Raw genomic sequence first — 6,136 nt, forward strand, 5'->3', positions numbered from 1 at the left:
GCACACAGCTCTCCACCTGTGTGTTAAAGTGTGTTAAGCATCGCCATGGTGATAAATATCAAGCCTCGGTCCCTGCTTGCAGCCCCGTCGGGAGACGTTCAACGCCAGCCCCTCCGTAATGACTTTGTCTACCTATCGATCCGGCTATGATCCATGTACTGTAATTCTTATACCATCAGGCCGAGCCCCAGCAATAACTCCAAGTCATGTTTCGGCCCGCCCATCCGCATGACACCTTATTAGTTTGAGTTTGGAATTTTACCTTGCTTCCTTTTCTCATGCTCCTTCCCTGCAGCCTTGTATTTTTTTTTCTCTCTCTCCTTGTTCTTCCAAACTAATATCATCAGCAGTGGGCTCTTCTCTCTGAAGACGTCTCACTCCGAGCCACATATCTTCCTCTCCTCACTGCGTAGCTCGCAGTATGATGCGGGTTAGTGTCTGCAACGGCGCCTCATCTGTCTTTGATTTGGAGCACAGCCCCTGCGGGCTCCCGAGGAGACTCCACCATCCTTTTTAGACTCTGTCCTTTTCCCCCCTTTGAGCCACAACTATATTTCACTTCATTTCAAGCCTTTCTTTTTTAGCCTGGATGTAATAGCCGCAGATATATGGCTTTCCTTCTGTAGCCTTTTGAGCTTCCTTTGCCTTTTATAAAACATTGTCAGAGTGACAAAACAGCCGCCGTTGGGCGTCCTGGAACAGGTGCACCTTCATCCTACGGCTGTTTCTCAAAATCCCAAGCGGATCCTTTTAGAAAGCGATAACATGTGGGTGCTTGGACAGGAATTCCAACAGGCTGGACAGAATCGTAGCTCATCTCTTTTTTGGCCTGTCTGCCATGAGCCAACGATTGTCTGTCACCTCGTTTTTTTTTTTTACGAGCGCTGATTTAAAGAGCAGCACTTGCGATCGGAGTTAAACGTGTTCTTTTTGCTGACACGGCTAATAAATGCTAATCAAGGAGCTGGAGATGAGCAGTTGAACCTGTCTGGCGAGTGAAGTATTTCACCGTGTGAGGGTAAAGGCATAGAGGTGTGGGGGTTTGTTCATTACTGTCGCTGTTTGAGAGACTCTAATGATGTTCCTCCTGGCCACTGAGACACATAACAACCTACTACCTCTGAGGCATGACTGTGATTGAGATGTGAGTAAAAGCGGGGAAAGAAAGGAGGGAGCAGATGGGCCCTGCAGAAAATTAAAGCTGCGTGTTCGCTACCTCCACTTTATCTCAACCCTGCGGCCCGGTTCTTCCTAACGTGCAAGCGTTTCTTAAACGATTGGAAAGGTTCACTCAGTCTCATTACTGCTACCAAAGAATTGACTTTTGAATGAATGCCTATTTATTTGTTTTGGTTAAGTACAACTTCATGTCATGGTTCAATCTTTTGTGATTTAAACAGATTTCTGGTGTATATGCAAGGTGAGCAGTTCCAAGCACATCAGATCCAGATGGAGACGCCACATGACAAGATGTTTATCACTTTAAAAGATCGTCACATGTTCTGACACTGTTTAATCATAATGGATTTGAACCAATCCATATGTACACTATGTTGACTTAGATGTTATAACATCAAACCAGGTTCCAAATTTTGATTGAACTTGTCCAACCACAGATTTGATCCGGATCAAAATTCAAATACAGTTAAATGCTCATAACTCAAAAAAAGTTAGATCATTGTTCCCAGTTGAAATGAATGGTCGTTGCCATTAATCATTTCCAGCATCCCCTCAAAAACAAAAATGTTTTGTATTGGATTTTTTAAAAATAAAATAAAAATAGACCTCTGTAATAATATACCAAACACAAAACACACAACAATAATTCGAGGTGTGCCAAAAAAATCGATTCACATACGAATCCTGATTCTCGTTTACTACGATTCAGAATCAATATAAAATGTTCCAAAATTTATTTTATTTATTTATTTTATACTTTATTACCCTTGTTTGTGCCTTTACGCGATTTGGCCACTTAAGGGCAGTGTGGTTTTGCGTGTTCAGATACACTCTTGTAGCCTGTAGCCACATTAAAGAGTAGAAGAAGAAAAGTTACGATCAAGTTATGTCATTACAAGTTGTTGGTTATTTTTGCAACGTAGAAAGTGCACATGCCTGTGAGTAATGTTAAGATGCTTCTCTGTATACTTTATATTCCTGCAGCTTGTTGACTGAAAATGACATTGCGTGCTCGGGTAAAGACCAATCATGGCTCAGCTTGCGAACATCACATGACCAATTTTTTTTTTTTTTTTTACTCACACAAACATGCACACAGACAAACATGGTCTCCCAGGCGGGGAAGCGAACCCACACCAAACTGCATCAAAAGTAAGTGACGGTTCCACTCCGCCACCTGGAACCCAACTGCGAAAACAGGTGAGCCGTGACTGGTCGTTACAGGTGATGTCATCTTCAGTCGACGGCAAGTGGAAAATCTGTTTTTAAAAGTATTAATTGTACATGAAAAATAAATTTACAGTAGTTATCAAATTAATTATAGACAAAATATTAACTTTTTATTGCTAAAATTGCTAGATGAGTCAAGTATCCCTTTAAAATGTGAAAGACGCACACAAAGTGTAGTCTTACTGCTCTTAATATGTAATGTGGTGGAGATAACCAACGCAAAAAAAAATACACACAATCATATCCCCAGCAAAACCAGATATTGGTCATATGCAGTACCAAGACTCACCTGTGACAGGCAGCATGTTGCTACAGGACATTAAGACTACTGGAGAATACAAAGAATAAAGAGTACTAGTTGAAGACCAAATAGAAGATTCAGGCTGTTTCTTAATATGAAGAACACAGAGTACAGTCTTGTGAACTCTATAAGAACATCCACAAAAAAGTTCACACCAGGCCGTTCGTCTACACGATGGCGCCGTTTCGGAGCTTGAAACCGCTCACTTTTGAAACCGGAGTGGAAAGATTTCAAAACGCGCCCCGTACGTGTCCGTCTGGACACCATATGCAGGATGCTCCTTCAGCGATGACGTAATGGCCGCAGCTCGATGACGACGCATTGTCGCACATTGATGATATATGCGCCAATTCTCGCGTGAATGCGCGCGAACCGTCAGTCTGTCAACAACAATGGCGGATAGCCGTATCATAGTCGTTTTGCGCCGCCTCCTTAGCTTGCTTATGCTTTTGCAGCAAAATATTTTGCTTCTTTATTCGCACGTTCAACAAGCGGTGTTGTACTTGAATCACCACCATTGTCACTTTTCTGTGTTCGTCTTTTTCATGTTGGTTTGATACATGCAGCCATATTTGTTCTGTAGATTGCAATAAAGTTTTTTTTAAAAAGTGCTTGTCTTGTTTGCTGATTCTTCTTCTACGCTTTCCGTTAACTCCCTGTGGCTGCGCTACAGCGCCACTCCAGACTTGACATATCTATTACAGCTGTTAAACGTCCTCAGCGTCTTCTTTTGGACACACGCAAGTCTTGAAATGCTTCTGTGTGTACAAGATTTGTTTGAGGAACAAAGCCCGCTTTGCAGCCGTCTGGAGCGGGCCTTAATACTGTACACCAACATTAATGAGACACACCTGGGGAACACAGTCTGAGGGCACCGATTGGTCAGACACACTGGGAAGGGAAGAAACACAGGTGGACATGATCAGACATAACGAGACAAGGGGAGAAAGCAGGAACACATGACAACCACAAACCACAGACAAAAACAACAAACACACCCATAATAAACAAAACCTAACCCCTAAAAAAACGAAACATAACCTTCAGCGCATAAAAGAGTACAGATAGGACTGATGTGTTGTAGATTCGGAGTTTTGTTGCGAGAGATATTGAGCGGTGGCTTCAGAGTGGTTTCCAGAGGGACTTTATCAAAGTGGCGGCGAGTCCACGGTGCCGGTCGATCTTGCGCTTGACGTTGACGGTGGAGCACAGGTAGACAAACGAATGGCCAAATTTGGCGTTATCTGAGCCGATGGAGATGGGCTGTGGGTCCGGGCTGTCGCCGACATGCATGAGCTTGGTCTTAGGGCAGCTCACCTTAAGACCAAGCTTGGCTGCGTCTAATGAAAATTATCATAGATTTTGGTGTAGACCTTCAAACAACTACTACTTTAACGCATACGAAGCAACAAGAACGCATACAAGCAGAGGGTTTACTCAGATGCGCGTGCTTACAGTAGTTGGGGCCCTTCTCTGGCTCTTCTTCTTGCTCTTAATTATGATGCATCTCATCCAGCGGAGCTCAGTGCTGCTGCGCAACCTGGCACTACACTAAATGTTCTATACCGTAGAAACCCATAGAATTATTGCTTCAAAATCCGCAATATAGTAACACTACGCTACTTTAGCCTTGGCGGAGGCATGTGTTGCGTTTTTCCCATGCCTCATGTTTCTCCATCTTGTCCATCCTGAGCCACTCTCATCCACAAGACACACAGTCTATCTCCTCTCTCGACACCCCCCAGCCTTAATTGGGAGTCAGGGAGAGCAGTGGAAATCGCATTAACGCGAGCCCTGTCTGGGCGTGCCATCCATCTTCTTTTTTATTACACCGCGCTGGGGCTGCCTGGGCGCTGCCGTTCGATTTGTCACCGGCCTCGTTCGCTGATAACAGGCATTTGTCATCGCCTTGCCTCCCTGTTAATGTCATCATCTCCTCCCTGACAGCAGCGGCCCTCCGCTGGGGAGCGCCGGCGACAAAGCACATCCGTCACGCGAATATTTCCACGGCTAAGGGGACCGCGCACCGCAATAAGCCACATTAAGGCACTTATGAAGGCTGCAGAGCGGGCCTGCGCACGCGCGTGCGCTTCCGTCCGACGCGCACGTGAGGAGTGTGCTCGTTAGTGCAGCATGAGGGGTGGAGGTGGGGGCAGACAGGGAGAGGAAGAGGTAATTTGTTGCAATTAATTACACAGTGAGTGTGGCTTTGTTGTGTGGGAGAGCATTTTATCTGTTGGACTTCTTCCTGCGCCAGCCTGTGATGCTATTTGGCTGATTTATCGACTGGGCCTGCCAGAGGGCTGTGCACGTCACGTGTTTCATAATGCGCTAATGTCATCCACATACTCAGACGGCGTGTAGCTTGAGTGACAAGGAGCACTTTGTCGGGCAGGACGTTTCTTTTATGTACAGCTGCACTTTGTGGTCATCTCTCATGGACTGAACCACTTTGTCATTCAGCAGCAATCCGGCAACTCCGAAGGTTGGCCCCCCTCCTTTTCTTTTCTTTTTGGCTTGCCCTCCTTTTTCATTTGTTCTTTATGTGACAGCGGACTGTAGCAGAAACTGCTCAGATAAACACAGTTATTGGACCGTATGGCCAAACGGATAAAATTAGCTGATGTTTATAGCACTAGCGTATGAAGGGCCATCAGGGACAGGATTGAGGGTGACCTCTGACACATGACTGAAACACTAACATGCACACATACTGAAATGCTCTCACATGCATTCCATTCCTGCACACTACTAAAATGCTCTCTCCCCGGTAAAGGTTCAAGACGTGGCAGGATATGAGACGATGTGACAAAGGACAGGGGTAGACGTATATGATGTATGATGGATTCACAATGCCACCTAGTCAAAGTGAAACCAATGACGGCCATCTTGTGCTGCCACTCGTTAAGTGCGCCAAACTCAAAAACACTCATTTCTCTTCAGCATTTTTACGTTATTTTCTGTCTACACGGCAAAAATGACACCATTTGAAATGCTAGTTTGTGAGAGCATTTCAGTTATACGTGCGATATTTGTGACTTATGTTGTTGACGACCCCCCCCTCCACGTCTTACTTTCAGTCCTGGACACGCAACCATGTGACAATATTTGTCGAACTCGTTTGTGTTAGTTCTGCAGGGGAACTGACAGATGGAAGGAAAGCGATCCTTCAGCATCCTGTATGACTACCAACGTCATATGACACATGGTGCGTTTGTTATCCAGGCTGCAGACGAGCACTTTTATGATAATGGCAGCTTTTACACACTGGGCGAGAGCAAGGTTGTGCAACACAATGTGAAGCAGGAGTGGACATTACGTTTTAATGTCTCATTTCCATGCTGATGATGGAATAAGATGGTTAAGTCTCATACATGTAGACCACATGCTGTCTTTTGCATGTCTGAATTTATTACATCAAATGTA

This window comes from Vanacampus margaritifer, chromosome 7 (assembly GCF_051991255.1).
Source record: "Vanacampus margaritifer isolate UIUO_Vmar chromosome 7, RoL_Vmar_1.0, whole genome shotgun sequence".
Lineage (NCBI taxonomy): Eukaryota > Metazoa > Chordata > Actinopteri > Syngnathiformes > Syngnathidae > Vanacampus > Vanacampus margaritifer.